Source organism: Pongo pygmaeus, chromosome 22 (genome assembly GCF_028885625.2).
Source record: "Pongo pygmaeus isolate AG05252 chromosome 22, NHGRI_mPonPyg2-v2.0_pri, whole genome shotgun sequence".
Lineage (NCBI taxonomy): Eukaryota > Metazoa > Chordata > Mammalia > Primates > Hominidae > Pongo > Pongo pygmaeus.
The window spans coordinates 48,329,835-48,350,917 of NC_072395.2; the positions used below are offsets into that span (position 1 = coordinate 48,329,835).

Here is a 21,083-nt window from a genome sequence, read left to right on the forward strand (position 1 = left end):
TAGCCAGGCATGGTGGCACATGCCTGTAATCCCAGCTACTCAGGAGGCTGAGGCAGGAGAATTGCTTTAACCCAGGAGGTGGAGGTTACAGTGAGCTGAGATCACCCCATGGCACTCCAGCCTGGGCAACAACAGCAAAACTCCGTCTAAAAACAAAAAAACAAAAAAACAAAAAATAATTGCACTAAAAATCAAGCACACCATTAAGGATTATTTCAACACTAATAAAAGTGAAAACATAATTTATAAAAACGTCTGGAATGCTGAAACAGTTATATACCAAAGCAAATTTATAGCTTGTAAGCCTTTTATCAGGACATCAGAAAGAATGAAAATTACTAAAATAAGTGTTCAATTTTTAAAAATGGAAAAACAAGAACAAAGACAATTTAAGGAAAACAAAAACAGGGAAAAATAACAGCAGAAATTAATGAATTAGAAAATAAATTATAGATAAAATAAACAAATCTAAGAGTGGATTCTTTGTAGAAAAAAAATTTCTGATCAAACATTTAGCAGGCCTAATCAAATAGAAAAGAGAAAAAACACACATACGTAAAACTGGGAATAACAAAGAATATGACCACAGACATAAGTAAAAATTGTGTAATATCATATTCTGACAAATTAAAATTTTAAATTAAACAGATGATTGGTAAAGAAAACATAAAAGATGCCAAAAAGCTTAATGAATAAATAACTAGGGAAGAAAATTTCACAATTTTCTAAAATTTCTTGTAGAGAAAGATGGAAGAATTTTCCATTTTTTTATGCCAATCTCTACAAGAATATTTGAAAAAGTGAAAAACACCAGAAATATAAATCTACGGGCCAATCTTCCTCATAATTATAAATGAAAAAATTCTAAATCAAATATTGACAATTTAATTTGGAAATGAGCCTAAAAATATTATATCATGTTCAAGAATAATTTCCTCTAAGAATGAAAAAATTATTTACTATGGAAATTTCAAAAGAATTCACTGCATTAGGTCAAAAGAGAAGATGCTCAAGGGTATTAATTTATTAGAGACCAAAATGTATTTGACATGTATATAGCATCTGATACTGATTTTCTCAGTCTTTTAATAAAGGTAGACATCCATATGTCTTAAGATGATAAAGACCACTATTGCTCACTGTTAGCCAGTGGTCTTTAATGCTAAAACACTAGAGATATCCATATTAATATCTGAAAAATACATGATACCTTCTATAATCACTATTGTTAAAAATTGTTCTAAATGTTCTGGCATTGCAAAAATACTCTTTAGAGGCAAGTCACAGTCTATAAATATGGTGGAAAAAGAGGCAAGTTATTAGAAAAAGAAAATTACAAAACTTAACTGAGGGATGAAAAAGAACTGGATGAAAGAAGTGACAAATTATATTTTAGAAAAGAAATATATTAAAATTCTTCCCCCAAATAATTAATAGGCATAATTAATTTTGTTTAAATCCAGTAAGATTTTTGGAAACATGGTAATTAAAAGCTAAAGTACATCTGGGAGAATGGAATACTTAATAATTGACCATTCCGTTAGAAAAGCAAGAGATATAGCAGTTGATTTCAGAAAATATATGAAATTTATTAATATGTAGTATAATTATATGTAGAAGCATATATATTATAATATTAGTTAAAATGACAAAAATGAAAACAAATTTGAAGGTGCAATACAATACTCTAAACCTAGAATACTAGGTATAGAAATTATGAAATAACTATATAGAGATTTCAAGGCAGATGTTAAACATCATGCAGAAAAATATTATACCAGTAAGTCCATGTTCACATATTTAAAATGATCCCAATCCTACAAATATATATGCACATAAACTATATATGTAATACATAAAATATATTTGTGCTGTACCCAAAACATTTTTTACTTATTAAAAAAATGCTGCAGTGTGATATCAGCCATAACAATCCACATCAACGATGTGACATTGCTATGCTTATTCTCTCTAAATGACATGTTTTTGGATGACTATTATTTTCTTTTTGTGCTTTTCTGTATTTTTCATATTTTCTGAAAGGAATGTTATAATATCAGAAAAGATATTTTGTATGAATAACACCATACTAGTATTGTGCATAATGTTTTGCATAATTCTAATTTTTTAATCACAGAAATCTTTGAAAATCTTATAAAATTGTTAGCACTTTCTCCAGAAAAAATAAACACATTATATACAAGTAAGCCTCAAATTTTACATAACGTTACAGATTTTATAGGTCCACTGAAGCCCATTCAATGGCTCTAGGTGAGAAACAGACTGTGGAAAAGTTCAAAGAAATTCCTTACGCATTATCTCAATGGAGTCTCATCAAAACTTTGTAGACAGGAATAGCTACTACTTTTGCCAATTTAAGAATGAATAAATGATGTCTCCGAGAGGTAAAGAACACACAGTTGACAGGGACAGAATTCACACCAGTGGCCACGTCCTGTTGCCTTAGCACTGTGAGTTTCATGTCATAGCACAGGGTGGTTTATTATACACGGAACAGGATATTGTCAAATAACAAAACCAGACCTTCAATCCTGATTCACCCGTGAAATTTTGAAAAACCTCCTGACTTTACCATGCCTTGGTTTCATCATCAATAAAGTAGAGATAATAACACTTGCCCTGCATATCCCCCAGAGTTGTTATGGAGATAAAATGTAGGGGGAAGCACTTGCAAACATAATTTATCTTTATTATTATTAATACATAAACGTGTCTATTATGCATCTATTACAACTCAGGCCAGCACTGGGGTAAGTGCTGATGGGACCTAGGTGGGGGAGAAAAAGACAGAGCATCTTACTAAAAGGCAATTAAAATGCACCATTCTAGTTCAAAAAGTCTGTTTCCATGAGTAATTAGCAATCTATTATGCATCTGACAATGGTTTATTGGCTATTACATCAGTTCCGTGTGGCCATCCTGTGAAGTGAATCAACATAGCAGGGAGTTCCCAGCTTTAAAAAATGTTTGCTTTCACAGGTATCTGTCTAATTTATGTCTGTGATTTACTTTTAATGATTAAAATTTTAAGTTAATTTTGAAGTCTACTCTTTTTCCACTGCATTCACCACAGACTTGCTGAAGACTCCAGGACAATTAAGGCACATAAAAGCATAACAAAGCTCCCTCTCCCTATTTGACCCTATCAGGCTTCATATTCTTACTGTCAGAGGTAATTCACATGCCTTGATACCCCGGATACTTTGTTTGCATAAGTAGGCTAGGTCTTTCATAAATGTGAGTTGAGTTGCAGTGTGTGAATAAGATGCTGAGCTAGTGGTCTCTGAGGTGAGAACACTTCATGCAACTCAGTTTTCTCGTCAGTAATCTGGGTATCATGAAGCCTATTTTAATGGGAAAAGTCTCTGTAAATTACAATGGCCCATGAAAGTGGAATAAAACATGATTTTTTGCATTTAGAACTTCCCTGAGCCAGTTCCTTCCAATATCTTCTTCATCACAAATAGTCTATGACATCACCTAATGTACTTAACAGTCTGCCTCTAAAACTGAACTGAGACTCACGACCGATGTTCTTGTTTTGGGTTTTTGCTGCGGATTGCACTCACCTATTTCGATACCCCTTGTCCACTATTCACCAGGGGATGGGCCATCTGGATCCATTATCTGTTTTATTTCTTATGTACCCCACAGAACGGTAGTTAAAGTGAAAAACTTTATGAGCTGATCCTTTCATCCTTAGTCACAACCCTTCTAGAGTTGCTCCAGAGTGACAGTTACAGAGCCTGTAAGTGTGAGATCACTCCAGGCTGCTCTTCTAACCTCTAAATGGAGTCAGTCCTCAGGGATGGATGGAATTTCACTGCATTTTCCCATTTCATTTGTATAATGAAATCATTGTTTGGCCTTTCGTTCTGTACTTTTGCCCTTTTTGGTCTTAAGGTGGACCATTCAGTAGCCCCTTCCTATTTCTCTACGAAAACTAAGAATCATAAATGGATTCTCATCAAATCTCAACAATTTCATGTATTTGTAAAAATATCACATCAAATACATTCCGCCTTCACAGCAGTATCTATTTGTTATATACTTGCATGTATTTATATACACATAGAAGTGAATATGTATATAAATCTATAATGTGCGGACGTGGTAAAACTCAAACCGTCACCAGAAAAATCAGTCGCTTATCATCACTGACTGGGTCAGTTGTGTGATGATATGATCCATGTATGATCGGATTCAACTCCAAAGAGCAGCATGCAATGAAACATTAGCCTTCCCTGGAATCACCTGGGGTACTTGTTAAAATAGAGACAATCATACCTCGCCGCAGAATTACAGGTGGTTATGGAACAGAGATAAAGTTTTTAAAAAATGTATTTGTTGATTTATAGCCAAAATCTCCCCCAATGTTACATGGAGGGCAACAAAAGGGAGAGTTGTTGAGTAAATTACACAATATTCATTTAATGGGAACCCCGCAGTGATTAGCAAGAAGCCTATTAAACAGAAAAATGCATGTGGTATTATGATAAATAAAAAGCCAACATAATAATTGATGGATCAGAGAAAAAGGTCAGCAGTAAATCAACATACTTGGGAAGCTTTAGTTTTGAGCAAAGATGATCATTCAAATCAGTAGGGAAATAATGTATTATCTAAGAAATAGTGGTGAGGCATCTAAGTAGCTACCTAAAAAATTGTAACCTCCTTTACACGTACACCAGCACAAATTCCAGAATGAATGAAAGTAAAGCCATAAAAGCAATAAAGGAGAGCATAGAAAATATTACAATCTCAAAATAAGAGAGTTTTCCAACTATAATATAAAACCCAAAAGACAATAAAACATACTGATCAATCCAACTGTGTCAAGGCCTGTCTTTATATGCTCTTTCTCCCCAAATAAACACCATCAACAAAATAAAAAGACAACATACTGGAGAAAATATTTACAACTCTTAATGTACAGGGCTAATTAATACATGAGTCATTAAAAGTCAATATTTTTAAAATTCCATTAAAAATGGGTAGATGACAGAAAAACATATAGAAAATAAAATATGATAGCTTTTCATCATATACAAAGTTTCTCAACCTTATTCTCAGAAATAGACAACAAAACTTCAGGAAGATACTATATTTCACTTATCAGGTTAACAAAGATCAAAAGCTTGATGACACACTATGTTGTGGAGAAATGAGCACTGCCATTCATTGCTGGTGGGCATGCAAACTGGCAAATCTCTAGTCAATTAAAATATAAAACGCACACACTATTTGACCCAGCACTTCCATTTCCCATGAATTTCTCATGCAGTTGAGAATTTAAATTTTAAAGGAAAATGATAACTCTTTCTTGGTCATAGTCCTAAGGTACCAACAAGTCACTACCACAACTTGCTATAAAGACATCAAAATTGGCCGGGCACAGTGGCTCATGCCTGTAATCCCAGCATTTTGAGAGGCTGAGGCAGGCAGATCATGAGGTCAAGAGATGGAGACTGTCCTGGCCAACACGGTGAATACCTTCTCTACTAAACATACAAAATTAGCTGGGCGTGGTGGTGCACACCTGTAGTCCCAGCTACTCAGGAGGCTGAGGCAAGAGGATCACTTGAACCAGGAAGGCAGAGGTTGCCATGAGCCGAGATCGTGCCATTGCACTCCAGCCTGGCGACAGAGCAAGACTCCGTCTCACAAAAAAAAAAAAAAAAAAAAAGACATCAAAATTGATCTGTGACAATCCGCTTTCATAACATACTTCTGCAAGCTAGCCAAGCAGTCCCAGCCATACTTCCGAAATCCAACTATTAGCAACAGGCACACTCCAAATGCCAAGCTTTCATGGCTAAAGGTCAACTAATTTCTAAACACACTTTCCAGTGTTTTAATTCCTGAACTTAATACTTCCCAAACCCTATATATGATCAGCATTTGCTTTGTTTTGACAGAACTGTGTCCTACAAGCAGTGTTGTCTCTTGTTTAGCAAACAATAAAGTCAGGTTTTTGCTTTACATATTGAGTGGTGGCCTTTTCCTTCCATCCAAGAACTAGAATATAGGAGAGACAGCATATGCATAAAGATGTTCTACTCTTTTTCAAAGCATTGTTTAACATAGCAACAGGTTGCAAACAATGTAAATAATCTCGAAAGACCAGTAAATTAGAAAAACAGAAACATCAGATGTGTCCTGGAAAGGGAAGTAGCTGGCATGGGGCAAAGGAAGGAAGGAGAGACCAATACATTTCATATACACAATTTTGGAGTTCATAACATTTTGCCCCATAGGCAGATATTACATATTAAAAAGCAAGTTATTTAAAGTCAGAATTTTAAATTGTATGTGTAAAAGAAAAAAATACATATGAAGTCGGTAACAAACCAGTAACTGTTGCTATGCTAAATTATCGGTGGAATAGTTGTTTCAATGTCTCTTTCCCTAAACATTTCATAATGTTGTGACATAACTTGTAATTTTAAATGGAAATGATTTATAAATGTCATGCACAATATCAAACCAAAATGCAGCAAATGAGATTATTCCACTGCAAATGAGATATTCCAACTGCAAGTTGGCATATAACCACAATACTGTAGGAGCATAAAGCTAATTTCTCTCATTAGGAGAAATAACCAAGGAGAAAAGAGGAACTAGAGAAGTCCAATTACATTGCATGAGAGAAACTGACAGAACAAAATCTTCCTGTAACATTAAAAGGCTTCAAACAAAGCCCAAAACCTCTGTGAGACTTGGAGCTAACACTTCCATTCCCAACAGCTTGGAGAGCAACACTCTTGTTGCATTGGAACTCAGGTGCAACTACAGACACATGCATTACTTGTCTATTTTTGCAAGTAAATAGTTGCAAAATAGACAAGTAATGCATGTGTATTGCAAACTTTGCAATTACCTGTCTATTTTTAAAAGTTAACCTAGTAAAGAGTAGATACATATTTTGCTTTATTTTAAATTAGTTCTTTCTCCCTGATATGCAAGTCCAGGAAAGATCCCAGCAGCCTCTACTTCCAGAAGACAGCTACATGTACAGCACAATACCAATCAGAAATGACATCTCTCAATATCACATTTGCTGAGTCACTCAAGTACTCAAAAAGAAAAAAAAAATAGACCTTAATTTTCTTACCACTTTGCCGTGTGCTCTTGGAGTTCAGAAGCCAGGTTAAGCTTTCTTCTTTCAACTGGAGAACTCTAAAAGGGGAGAAATAGTAAAATAATTGAAATCATGTTGCTTAAAAGCTATCCTGAGCTGTTGAGCGGGGAATAAAATAGTACATTAAAATGATCCAAAGTATCAAACAGAACTATTTTCATCCATCATTGGATAGTGACACATTACTCAGACTGTGCCGACTTGCAGGGTGAGGTTAAGTTGCAGGGTTTCAGCCACCCATTTATCCTAAGGTAACTCACAAGGCCTATTTGTATTATTCCATCACTCAAGACAACTTTAATCCAGTCCCCCATTCCATTTTCATTTCTAGTCTTGAAATACTTAATACAGGGTAAATTGATTATAGAAAAAAGTAACACCCTTGGCATAGAATTTAATTTTGCAGTTTATTCATTTTAATTGGTGTCTACACTCAAAACGTTTGACAAACAAGAAATCTGAAAGCTCTGATAATTAAATAGTTAATCCAAACTTCCTCCTGTATGAAAAATTGTAATTTTTAGGACTAAAACCAAAAAGCAAACTTTGGATATATTTGTATTTCTTTTCATGTTTGAGAAATCACTTAAATGATCACTCATATCAGTCTTATACATAAAATTTATAGTTCTAAAAGTTTTTTTCAAAGGCTATCATTAGGCGATCTGGCACTATCTAATAAAATTAAAAATACGTAAGGCCAGGCACCATGGCTCATGCCTGTAATCCCAGCCCTTTGGAAGGCCAAGGTGGGGGCACTGCTTGAGCCTAGGAGTTCAAGACAAGCCTAGGCAACATAGAGAGAGACCTAGACTCTAGAAAAAATTTTAAAAATTAACCAGGCATGGGTGTGCATGCCTGTAGTCCCAACTACTTGTGAGGCTGAGGCAGGAAGATTGAGTTCACAAAGTTGAGGCTGAAGTGAGTGGTGATTATGCCACTGCACTCCAGCCTGAGTGACAGAGCAAAACCCTGTCCCAAAAAATAAAATAAAATTCTTATGCTACAATTCCATTTCTGGGGATCTGTAAAGGCACATGTACCATGATACTCATTACAGCATTGCTATTTGGAGGTCAAGAACTAGAAACCGTGTTAATGCCCATAGATGAAAGAATGGTGGGATAAACCCATGGAGCAATGTTATATCCACTGGACAGAACATGAAGCATTCATTAAAAGTAATTAAATAGCATTAATTATATGTTAAAGAATCTTGTCAATGATTTTGATTGGGAAAAGCAGTAGGTAGAAAGAAAACAAAATGGTTACTATACATATATATATATATATATATATACACACACATACATATATAAACAAATTGTAAAACTAAGCCTTCATATCAGTTATTCCCAATCAAGAGTGATATTGCCTGCCAGGGACATTTCGTGATGTCTGGAGACATCAAAGCTGTGGGGAGCATGCTCTTAGCATCTGGTGGGTGGAGGCCAGGGATGCTGCTGAACATGCCTCAGTGCACAGGACAGCCCCCACCACAAAGACTTATCTGGCCCACGTGTCAACAGCACTGAGGCTGAGACATTCCTGTATGTGGACATGATATGATTTTATAATTAAATTACATCAGTATAGAAAATGTGTGGAAGCTCACACACCAGGTTGTCCATGTAGCTCATCTAGCAAGAGATATGAGCAGGGATGAAGGCTGAGATGCTAGTGGAGAGGAAGAAGTAGTAGACGGAGGTGCCCAGGGTAGGGTCAGCTTTATAATACAATCTTATCTCTTATATCTTGTTATGCTTCAGCTCTGTGTCCCCACCCAACTCTCATCTTGTAGCTCTCATAATTCTCACGCACTGTGGGAGGGACCCAGTGGGAGATGATTGAATCATGGGGGCAGGTCTTTCCCATGCTGTTCTTGTGATAGTGAATGCGTTTCATGAAATCTGATGGTTTTAAAAAGGGAAGTTTCCCTGAACAAGCCCTCTCTTTGCCTGCCGTCATCCACATAAGATGTGACTTGCTTGCCTCCCGCCATGATTGTGAGGCCTCCCCATAAATGAAACTGTAAGTCCAATTAAACCTCTTTCTTTTGTAAATTGCCCGGTCTCGGCTATGTCTTTATCAGCAGTGTGAAACAGACTAATACATACCTGTATCAAACTACCCTGAAATAATTACTGTCATGTTTCTTTTTGTTCCTTAGATGCAGCAAAGTAAAGGCATAACTTTAAAATTTCACTAAACCACACTCTTCCCAGATAAAAGAAAAATAAACCCAACTTGGAAGGAAACCCCAACTTAAAGGCCATCAAAGGGAGAGAAATGATAACAGCCAGCCTGGCCTTTGGCCAATCTTTGTACAATATTGCTTCGATTCTCCTAAATAATCTTGTTGATTTCAATTAATTTGAACTGGCCTCACCCTCTTCCACTGTTCATATAAGTAGTTTGGTATTTTTATTACACAATAGTGAATTCAATTTTAAATAGAGCAGAGCACCAAAAATATGAAAAGTCACTCATTAACTTTGCATAGACGTGAGTATGGTTGGTGTCATCGTTCCACTTTTCCTCCTAGCAAATTCACAAGATACACTTCAAAATGAGTATTCTGCCTTATGTCAGATATGAACCACACCTAGTCAATGCCATTTATGAATTAAGAAGTAGTACTTTTTGTCATCTTTCCTAAACTGTTAGTCTTCAGGTGTTTTGTGTAGATTTTAGCAAAATCACAGAGCTTCATTGTATTCTGAGTAAACCCCTCTTTGATGTAAGCCCTTGTGAGGCTTGTATATGGCTATATGGCATTACTGTCAGACATCAGCACCACCAAGAAAAAGTACCTATTCTCACTAAATGCCACATGTCAGGTTACTGCATACACATAAAATGCCAGGATCACAGAGGGTGATATGGGAGGCCAAACCGATCCTCACCATTCAACAGAGGAAAAGAACATTTTTTTTGTACTCCTATTTCTACCTCTTCCCAGGCCCTTGCCCCTTGATTCCATTCATCCTGCTCTTACTGGGGTGATAAATTCTCCTTCTCCCATTTTTTGCTCCCATCAGTTCTTCTCTCACTCCTTCCCCATAATTTTATTTTATTGTGGAACATGTCCTTACTGGCCTGTAATGTTTTGTAATTCTCAGCATAAAGTATTTTTCCACCTGAAGTCTCCTTACCCAAATATCTATCCTCAAGCTATTGTCTGCTTGCACTTCCCATCTCATGAAGATGCTGTCACTAGTCCCGCCTACATATCCATACTCATTTGTGTGCACTAAGTGCTTGTTTTCTGATTACCCCTCTGAGGAGATGACACCACAACCCTTTGATGCCCACTCTGTTCTGATTCTCAAGGTCTATTTTAACTTTCTTGGTTATGTCACAAAACACAGATTATAAGACTATCAGAGTACAGCCGGGAGCACTGGCCCGCAGTAGCCAATAGGTTTCAATTCCCCTGCTAATGCCATTCATTGGAAAGTGTGTTTTTGCAGTGTCCAGAGGAATGCCCCGTGGGGGAGGCCATCATGATGCATCGGCAGTGTTGGCATCGGTAGAAGTGGGTAGTGGCAGTGGACATGGCCAGCATCTGTTCATTGCCCCAAAACCAGTCATAAGGGATCTTTCAATGACAGGGAAAATCTAGGGCATATGTGCCTGTTCTATGTACCTGAAGTGCATTTAAGAGTGTGGATATATACATAGATATGCACACAAACTACATGTGTGTGTCTCCAATGTGGAAAAGACCAAAGGTGTTTGTAAGCTGTAGACAAGATACTAGCAGAGATTTCTTCTTGTTTCTTCCATATTTTCCAGTAAAGTCCAAATTCCTTCCTGACATAAACTTCCTCCCTAGCCTTCTTTTGGGCAACGCTTTGAAGAGCCACCCAGAACATGCTTCTTGCCAGCTCTCATGACTGGTTCCTTCACTGTATGCAAGTGTCTGCTCAAAGGTCACTGTGATGGTTAATATTAGTGTCAACTTGATTGGATTTGAAGGATACCTAGATGGCTAGTATTGTTTTTGTATGTGTCTGTGTGAGTTTGCCAGAGGAGACCGACATTTGAGTAGGTGGAATGGGAGAGGAAGACCCACCCTCAGTATGGGTTGGCACCACCCAACTGGCTGCCAACATGGCTAGAACAAAGCAGACAGAAGGGATTTGCCTTGTCTCGGGTAAGACTTTGGACTTAAGACTTTTGAGTTAATGCTGGAATGAGTTAAGACTTTAAGGGACTGTTAGGAAGGCATGATTGTATTTTGTAATGTTAGAGGGACATGAGATTTGAAGGGGCCAGGGCCAGAATGATACAGTTTGAATCTGTGTCCCCACTAAATCTCACGTGGAATTGTAATCCTCAATGCTGGAGGAAGGACCTGGTGGAAGGTGGTTGGAATATGGAGGCGGAGTTTCCATGAATGGTTTATCACCATCCCCTTAGTGCTATTCTTGTGATAGTGAGTGAGTGAGTTATCACAAGACCTGGTTGTTATACAAGTGTGTGGCACCTCCCTACTGTCTCTTTTCCTCCTGCTCCAGCCATGTAAGACACCTGCTTCCCCATTACCTTCTGCCATGATTGTAAGTATCCTGAGGCCCCCCGCAGAAGCAGAAGCCACTTTGCTTCCTGTACAATCTGCAGAACCATGAGTCAATTAAACCACTTGATATGGTTTGGCTGTGTCCCCACCCAAATCTCATCTTGAATTGTATCTCCCATAATTCCCACATGTTGTGGGAGGGACCCAGTGGGAGATCACTGAATCATGGTGGTGGTTCCCCTATACTGTTCTCATCGTAGTGAATAAGTCTCATGAGATCGGATTGTTTGATAAGGGGAAACCCCTTTCGCTTGGCTCTCACTCTTCTCCTGTCTGCCACCACATGAGATGTGCCTTTCACCTTCCATCATGATTGTGAGGCCTCCCCAGCCATGTGGAACTGTCAGTCCATTAAACCTCTTTCTTTTGTATATTGCCCAGTCTTGGCTATGTCTTTATCAGTGGCATGAAAACAGACTGATACACTTCTTTTCTTACAAATTACCCAGTCTCAGTTATTTCCTTATAGCAGTGTGAGAATGGACTAATACAGTCACCTCCTCAGAGAAGCCATGTCTGACTACTGTATGAACAGGGCCTGGCCCTGCTTCCTGGCTGTTCAGCCCCAGCCTCACTCTATTCCATAAGCCAGCATCATTTTCTTCACAGCATGTGTTCCCTTCTGATGTAACACTATCGATGTTTGCTGGGTTATGTGAGTCTTAACCCTGTATTCATCCCCTGCCCACGCTCACTGTATTGTGATCACCACCATGGGAAGGGCTGGGCTGTCCTCTTGACCAGGCATCTACCACAGGGAAAGACATAAGGTGGACACTGGACAGAGGTTCATGCAATTTCTTAGTTGATCTGTTTTCTGTATAGATGAGGAAGAAAGGCCCAGAGAGGTGATGCGACCCAGCCAAGGTCACTCAGCAAATACTAATAACTGAACATTTCATTTGAGCCCAGAATCCTTTGTCCTCAAGCATTGGCTCAGATTTAATTTACTTTGTTTTGTCTTTCAGAAAAAACTATAAATAACTGATGCAGACTGTTTTTTCCCCAAGGGAAGCCCAGAAAAGTGACTATATTCTATGAAGAACATAAGTATGTTTCAGTCATGAGCCAGACATTTTCAAGTAATTCTCAGGAATTCTCAGTCCTGACCTTCCTCTTCCCATGGTGAACTCAGAGCCACAAAGTCTGCTGCACACAGAGCTTCTATAGATGCAAATCTGAGAACCTGTTGGCTCAAAGGTATCACTGCCGCTTATACTAAGTTGCTTTGCCTCAGCTCCCAAAAAACTCACTGAAAAAGCAGGCTCAAATTCTAATACCTCTTATCCTGAGTCCCTGAGACAAGTCACCTCCTACCCCCAAGGCCCCCATCATCTCCTTCTCCTTCTTCTTCCTCCTCCTCTGCCTCTTTTTCTTCCTCCTATTCTCTCATTTGGCTCTTCATTTGTGTTTTGATTGTTCCTTGTGCCTAGTTCTTTTACAACATCCATGGCACTTCTCACTGTTAGGTATTTGGTTATATACACGGCGAGCATCCTAGATTTTGGAACCAAGCATGTGCCAAGTGCCTTATATGTTACAAAGTTAATTTATTTAATCATCCCAATAAATTTATGCAGCCAATATTTGTATCCCAGTTATAAAGATTAAGGCAACTGGGTCTCAGAAAGATGAATTCACTTGCCCCCTAACAGAGCTCAGAGACAGCCTGTCCCAAAGTCCAGTTCATCTCTTTACATCATTGTAAGTCACTATAATCCCTTTGTGACTTACATGAAACGCAGAATGGGGAGAGACTGTAGGGAGAATGGGAGACAGGCAGGCAGTATAGAAGAGGTAAGAGCTTGGGCTTTGGAGTAGACTTTGTGTTTGAATCTTTATGAACTATGGACAAGTGATGTAACCATTCCAAGCTTCACAATTATCTTAAAAGCTTTGCAAATCTCTCTTTCAAAAAGTAAAGAGAGAATAATATTTTCCTCATAAAACCGATATATGGCCAGGCATGGTGGCTCACGCCTGTAATCCCAGCACTCTGGGAGGCCAAGGCGGGTGGATCACGAGGTCAGGAGATCAAGACCATCCTGGCTAACACAGTGAAACCCCGTCTCTACTAAAAATACAAAAAATTAGCCGGACATAGTGGCGGACACACCTGTAGTCCCAGCTATTCGGGAGGCTGAGGCGGGAGAATGGCCTGAACCCGGGAGGCAGAGCTTGCAGTGAGCTGAGATCACGCCACCACACTCCAGCCTGGACAACAGAGCGAGATTCCATCAAAAAAAAAAAAAGCTGATATAAGATTAAATAAGAAAATATATGAAATGTATATTTGCCCCCGAGTCTAAAGGATAAGTGATGTGTAAATATATTATCTAGGAAACTCCAGAGGGGCGCCAGTGTGTGCATCGGCAGGGCTGAGTATATGGAGGCCCTGGTGTTGGTCCCGGGTGCAGAACCTTAAGGTGTAACAAGATAGGAGTCCTGAGCTGTTCTGACCCTGGAGATGTGGGCTTAACTACAAGTGCATATTCCCATGTCTTTCCCAGCCACTGACAAGCTGGAATGTCTAAGATCGCCTGGCTGCCAGGAACAGCTGGAAGAACACCAGCATGTGATAGGGGACAGAGATCCAGAGCACTTCAGGAGAACCCGGGGAGCAGGCACCATCTTCCACTGAAGGGGAGGCTGTTACTAATCGTGGAAAATAATTGTTCTCAAAATCCTGGTTCTCTTAAAATGCAACTACCATATTTCATTTTTCTAGTGAGTAGAGTCACCAAATTTAGCAAAGAAAAATGCGGTATAGCTAGTTACATTTGAACTTTAGATAAGCAGTGAGTGAATTTTTATTGTATTTCTCATGGAATATTTGGTAACCCTAGCTCTGAGCAATGTTGATTTCTAGGTATCCTTTCTCTAGTTTAACCATCACAGATGTGACTGTGTTTGAAAACATTGGTTCCCAGATGTCATAGGAATGGTTGATAAGGGATGGCTCTTAGAACTCTGAATCAAGGAAAGGCCCAGGAACCCACAAGTATTCTACATCTTAACCACTATCCCAAAACAGCATTACTATTGCTATTGCTGTTCTTAACTCTCTCTGTAGTGGCAATGAAAATCCCACATTCTGCACATGTGAAGTGTCTCTCCACTGTACATTGTTTGTTTCCTTTTAATTTTCAAAATTCATATTCTTCCCATTAAAATACCAGACACTCACATTAAGACAGAGTCTCCGTCTGTGGCTCAGGCAGGAGTGCAGTGGTACAATCATAGCTCTCTGCAGCCTTGACTTTCTGAGCTCAAGCAGTCCTCCCAACTCAGCCTCTTCCCTTGTAGTTGGACTATAAATAAGCATGTGCCACAATGCTCAGCTACTTTTTAAATTTTTTGTACAGACAGGGTCTCGCTATGTTGCCCAGGCTGGCCTCAAACTCCTAAACTCAAGCAACCCACCTACCTCAGCCTCCCAGAATGTTGGAATTACACTGCGCCCAGCTCTTTTTTCTAAATAAATAAACAACACTTCGATTTCTGTTTTTAATCACCCCAGCCCCATACGAGATCACTATTAATCGTGGTTGAAATTTCCCACAAAGCCAGTGTTGTCTTGCTTTGCACTATCAAAAGTTACCCCCGTGACCTACAAAGAATTATCGGGTTGGTGCAAAACTCACTGCGATTTTTGCCATTACTTTCAATGGCAAAAACAGCAGTGACTTTTGTACCAACCTAATACAAATATTTAAAATTTTGATGTGAGTTCTTTAAAAGTTTGAATACCTCAAATGTGTATTTAAAAAACTACTTTGAAACGTTTTAGGTAAGTATCTATGAGTCAAAACATCTGCGAAGGAGGAAAATGACAATTTATCTGTATTTCAAAGATCTATCTCCAACTTTACTGAGGTACAACTCAACTCGCTAAGGGCAGTGAGAGACTGTCGCAGTTTTGAGTCTGGTTTCATGTCTCTATTCTATCCATATGTGGAGGTCATTTGATAAGCATGGGTCCCCCTCATGGCAGGAGCAGTTCCTTATCCATGCTCATGGCCCTAATAGTGATCTTTCACATCATTCCTTGGGCAGAAACACATTTAATTATTGTTATGCAAGAAATATATCCTTGCAAACCATCGAACTTGTCAAAAGGCGGTTTGTAAACATTTCTCATGCAAATAACCCTCTGGTGACTGAGAGCAGTCCCTTCCAGGGCCTCTTTCCTGCAATGCTCATTCAGTGGGGCAGGGGTGGCTGACTCTCAAGGAGGGCCCAGGATCCTGCATTTCTTTGTTTTTTGTTTTTTTATTATTATACTTTAAGTTCTAGGGTACATGTGCACAACGTGCAGGTTAGTTACATATGTACACATGTGCCATGTTGGTGTGCTGCACCCGTTAACTCGTCATTTAACATTAGGTATATCTCCTAATGCTATCCCTCCCCACTCCCCCAACCCCACAACAGGCCCCAGTATGTGATGTTCCCGTTCCTGTGTCCATGTGTTCTCATTGATCCTGCGTTTTTACCACTACCCCAATCTGACCCAAGTGCCGCTGGTTCTCTGAACACACTTCGAAGAATAATGCTGTCCCCTCTATAAACTGCTCACAGATGTAGGAAGATGCCAGCAAAGTGACAGAGAAGGCTTATAGGTTTAAGATCTCAAAAGAACTTCAACTCAGGGTTAAAGAGAAAAGCAAAACTAAAAGTTAAACATCAGAAGGATACCTCAGTCAAATGAGCTTTCCAGGGTTCCTCAATCTTCCCCAGTTCCTGAGCTTGATATTGACCTGGGAAAGGTCAAGCTTTAAAGTTAAATGCCGAACCTTTTAAAAGCTGCCTCTCTGGGGCCGAGGAGGGTACACATGTGGGGCAGGTACACATGTGGGGCAGGACCCAGAGGGCCATGCCATTCCTGTGGCCCCTGCACTCCTGGTCCTGCAGCACCTAGTAACCCAGCCTGGATCGGGCATGACATGTCATGCCACAAAACTCCCCTCTGCATTTGAACATAGTCTTTCTTTCTCAGATACCCTCCATGGCCACTATTTTTCTACCACTGCTCTCTTCTGACCTAAACTAGTAAGTACAGTTTTCCCTTTGTTATGCACTACAGGCATGATCTGCTTTTATCATTCAATGGCAACAATGTCTTGATATGGTTACTTAGTGTCCTGTGAAAATTATTTCTTCTGGGACACAGGTCGCGTTTTTGATACAAATAAAAAAAAAAACTGTTGTCAGGGACAATAAAAGTCTTGGCTTCCTACAAATAGCAAAATTGAGATAAGAAAGCAAAGTTCACGCAACATAGCTGAGTGGACAGGACTCAGCTCAGTGCCCGACCACTTAGGTTTCATAGCTCCATCTCCACCATCTGACTACCCTTGGGTAAGTTAATGAACCTCTCTGTGCCTCTGTGTCCTCATATTTATTGTTTTTTTATGTCTCTTAATTTTTATGACTCCTAAAAAGCTTTATTTTTAATTTAGCTTTCTGCCTCTGTGCTTGTTCCTTCAACACTTTTGACAACAATTTTCTGCTCCTCAATAAGGAAAGCGTGCTTGATCCCTTCACAAGCACATTTAACACACATGGAACCACCATAGGCCCTGCTGACATGTTTCAGTGTTTTGGACAAGCTCATAAGATTTTAGGTCTCACAGCATGAAACCCTTGAACACGCTGAATACAGATTTTGGTGCTTTCTGAAGCTTCTTGGTATAAAGGTAAACAATTTTACTACTTTGGGTTCTGTGGCAGCCGAGTTTAGTGAGAAGCTGTATTGCAGGAAAGCCTATGACGATTTGTCAAACACTGGACCATTCTGAGTGCCTCTAGACATCATCCCCAGAAGAGGAAAAAGCTCATCTATGAATCAAAGAAAACTCCAGCAACAATCTGGTGAGGAATGCTTTGAAGTTTAGATGTCAGTTGATATCAAGTGCATAGAATCCAGTATGCTCAGTAAATATGAGCTCTCATCATCACTAGAAGAGAATGTTCAGAGCATTGATGCCCCCATCGGCTCCATGGACAATCATCATAGTTCCTGTCTTTCTGAGACCTACTCAGTAAGAAACTATTACTGCCACTGGTTAGTTGCATCATTCCATTAGCCACGTTAAGTACATTCATCTCCCCTTTCTTACCTAGAGCATGAACATATATGCAGTCTCTGAGACTCTGTTATCCCTATACTTTTCAAACCTCTGTCAATTATAGATATGTGTGTGTGTGTGTGTGTATGTGTATGTGTATGTGTGTATAACTACAACTTTGAGAGCAATGTTTGTCCCCAAAATAAAACAAGGATTCATTCTCTCTGTCTACCCTTCTCTGATTCTTTCATCTTTCTCATTCTTTCCTCCATCCTGTCTCTCTCAGTCTCCCTCTTCCTCCCTCCATCTCCCTCTCCCTCTCTTTCTTTCTCTCTCTCTCACACACACTCTCCTAAAATAGAAGTATAGTATTAAGAAGAAAATAAGTAACTGCCTAATTTCCTAACATAAACATTTTCATTTTATTTCCTATGGTTCCCCCAGCTACCCGTGTGAACGGAATTGAGAAACTACCCTGGAAAATCAAATGACTAGAAATGAGCTTGCAACAGCCAATCTTTAAATCCCTTCATTCCTTCCCTACCCTTTCTCTTCCTTAGCTATGTACCATTTGCCTGTGAGGCTGGCGTCCTGGCAAATAAGTGAATACATAGATTTGCCCACAGAGAAGTCATGTTTTCTCTGCAACTCAATTGTTATTAAATACTTCAGAGCCAACATTTGGTAAGATGAGCTAATAACCACCCTTCATCCTAACTCCTTTAATTCTTTGCCCTTAAACTGCCAACAGGGAAGAAAAGTTGGAAAGCCCCAAATTCTTTCATTGGGGCTGTACCTGCAAGCATTACACTTCTAAATGAAGCCTCAAAGGCTCATACAATGGAATAGTGAGAAATGTTGCAGAAGAAGTCATCTAAATATGCCATGAGGAGTTGTACAGCTTCAGAATCCAGTGGACTTTTTTCAAAGGGAGAATGCAATTGGGGGAAGAGAAAGTGGAAGACAGAGGATCTGAGATCATGAAGTCTTATTCTGATGAGAACTAAAACATTTTCCTAGAAACCAGAATGGGAAGTCAGTTTTTACAGGTTCTAGCATTTCACAACTTCCGAAGATGTGCAGGTGGCTAAAACTGACTTTTTATTTCTTAAAAAAAAAAAAAAAAACCTACCTGGCATTGCATTTGCAAGAGGGCTCAGGCCTGCTGCTGCTTTGTGTCAGAATAATTAATAATAATAATTATTATTATTATAATTAATAATACCAGAAGTCCATGGTACCACTTTCTCATGAGAAGTACGCAATAGCCAAGCTTTCTGGAAACTTAAAACATCTCAAAATGCACGGTACACTTTTTTTTCACCAAAATTTCCCTAAAATATACTATTTTACAAGGTTAATTCCTAGAATTACACAGGAAAAAAACCCTGAAATTTTGAATTCATGCAGAAGAAATTAACTATAGTAGTTTGTACTTTCTGAAAGCACATTCTGTGACTTTGTTATAAGAGTTCCAGGCTAGGCATGGTGGCTCATGCCTGTAATTCCAACACTAAGGGAGGCTGAGGTGGGAGGATCATTTGAGGCCAGGAGTTTGAGACCAGCCTGGGCAACATATTAACACCTTGTCCCTATAAAAAATTAAAAAATAGCCAGCTGTGGTGGCACATGCTTGTAGTCTTAACTACTTGGAAGCTACAGGAGGATTGCTTGAGCCCAGAATTTCAAGGCTTCAGTGTGAGCTGTGATTGTGCCACTGCACTCCAGCCTGGACAACAGAGCAAGACTCTGTCTCAAAAACAAACAAACAAAAAAATCCAGCATATATAAAATACTTTCTTATTTTTCTGACCAGGGTTTCAAAAAGGAAACAACCCAAATGTGATGTTCTACCTAGTAAATCACAACCATATTCATATCTATAAACTCAAGTTGCTTAACAAAGGCAAATTAGGATTTTTTTCTGTTTAGGTGTTTGTTAACACCTGTAAAGAATGGGACACAGTGGAAACTTGATGCGATATATTTAGTCTAGTACCAATCTGAGTTAAAATGAAGGATGTAACTGAAAGAAAGAAATATGATGTAAAGAGAGATTTATTTGTATATTGTTTCCCTAAGACAGTTTCCTTCTAGACACTTCTAGAAGTTGAATGGCTGTGCAAAAGTATCTTCTTGTTTCTTAACTTGTATTGCCGGGATGCATTGCACTGAAAATGGTAAAGTGAAATGAGACCTCTGCTTTCCTTAGTTACTCTCAAATCAATGGCTGGTTAACAAAAGCCATCTTAGGTATTAGTAGCTCAAAAACCTCTTCTACGTATTACAAAGCCCTACAACAAGTGAGTCCAGGAGGTCAATGAAAATGCAATGTATGGACTTTTCCTATCCAGGCAGGGCTCATTTTCCATTGTTTTATTTCTGAAATGAAGAGCATTTCCAAAGCTGTTTGAGGAAGTTGGGCTGCTTGATGATTGAAGAGGCATGTGATGAACACCCAAGTTCTCCATCTTAGTCACCACATTAGCATCAGGGATGTGATAACAGCTGTACTGTCCTAAATGCATACTTTCCAAAGACTGGCCTTGCTTGTTGCTTTCTGGAAAGGAAGTATCCAATGCATGCCTTTCTTCTTTAGGAACATCCTCCTTTATATGCAGCTTCAGTAAACATCTCCCTTTGGTTTGATTTCCCACTCTTCAGACAATTAATTATACTCTTCAGGCTCCTAAGAGTAAAATCTAAATTCATTACTTTTTTTTTTAATTTATGACTTTAAACAGAAAATTAATGTTACTGGAGTAAACAGAACTTTAGAAATCAAGCCAGTAACTGTATCCCACCCACCCCCTACAAAACAAAACAAAACACAAAATTAAAATAGAAAGTCAAACAAAAATTAAATAGACAAAAATTAGACAAAAATTAAAAGCCAAAAGTGCCATGTGACTGTGTGTACAGTTTATCACCCTGTAAAGATCTAGATGAATTGGTGCAATGCAAATAAGACTTCAAATAAGTACATCAATTTTAAAAAGAAATGAATTCCTTTTCCCCCATAAAATTAGAAAGTGATAGTAGAGAAAATGAGAAAATGTTGAAAAGATAACAGATGTGTTGGGGTTATTCTGTTTCAGACTTTACCCAAGAGAAAGCGATTGGAGAGTTGCCTAATCCTGGTATCATGTTTCCGGCTATGACAGGAAGAGATAGATCATAATAGATAAAAATGGAAAATGTTGTGAAAAAATCAAATATTTCTAAGAAAGACAAAACGCAAGACTCAGCTGTGGTGAGTGTTAAA

The 21,083-nt window shown here is 38.7% G+C and overlaps 1 long non-coding RNA gene across 1 annotated transcript in view; it reads right to left on the reverse strand.

Moving 5' to 3' along the window:
• Positions 1-7,112: 7,112 nt before the first annotated feature.
• Positions 7,113-21,083, reverse strand: part of LOC134738942 (uncharacterized) — a 348,480-nt gene continuing 334,509 nt past the window's right edge. The window contains exon 4 of the long non-coding RNA XR_010125231.1: positions 7,113-7,200. This is a non-coding gene — a long non-coding RNA (uncharacterized LOC134738942). The remainder of the gene's footprint in view (positions 7,201-21,083) is intronic.